Source organism: Penaeus monodon, chromosome 25 (genome assembly GCF_015228065.2).
Source record: "Penaeus monodon isolate SGIC_2016 chromosome 25, NSTDA_Pmon_1, whole genome shotgun sequence".
NCBI lineage: Eukaryota > Metazoa > Arthropoda > Malacostraca > Decapoda > Penaeidae > Penaeus > Penaeus monodon.
In genome coordinates, this window is record NC_051410.1 from 13,169,164 (window position 1) to 13,169,914 (window position 751).

Below are 751 nucleotides of genomic sequence, written 5' to 3' on the forward strand. Positions count from 1 at the left end.
AGTCTGGTTAGTGATTCACACTGGAGGTGGAGCAAAATTGAAAAGGGGTTTAAGACTGGGTTTTAATTATTCTGAGAAAGAAAGTGTATAAAGTCTATATGCTTAAAAATATTTACGCATCTTTTTGATTTTCATTATCATTTGGTGTGGGCCCTGGGATACAGTGAGATAGGCTATTTTTATGCATATTCATAAAATGCTGCAAAAATTGAATTAAACTGGAGCATCATAGGGAATAAAAAACTATTTTTTACGAAACCTGCTAATGAGGGAAAAAAAATAAGGGGGAATATTTCCCTTTTGGGGGATTCCTGCTTCTATCATACTGTTCACATCAAAATATATCATTTTATTAAGATCTTCACTTTGGTGGGGGACAATAAAATAATTAAAAGAAAAAACTGTGAATACTGAAATATCAGTAAATCCCAAACATAAGGGGAAATGATTGAATATGCAGTGAAATTTTGATAGCCATGGGGGTAAGAGAAGGATTTTGATATACTGTAACATAATGGTGGGGGATAGTCCTTATGAAAACAGAGGGAAATAAAATGTGCAATTACTTTGGACGGGGTGTAACTGAAGTAGTTAGGGATAGTGATGTGTGCACACTAATGGCCCCTTTGGGTACATCAGGGGTTAGTTCATGCTATCCCAAAATTTTTAGGCCCAATCAGGATGTGGGAAAAATAGGAGGATTGGGGCTAGGATAGTGGGCGAATGCTGATGGGCAGCCTCACGGTCAGGG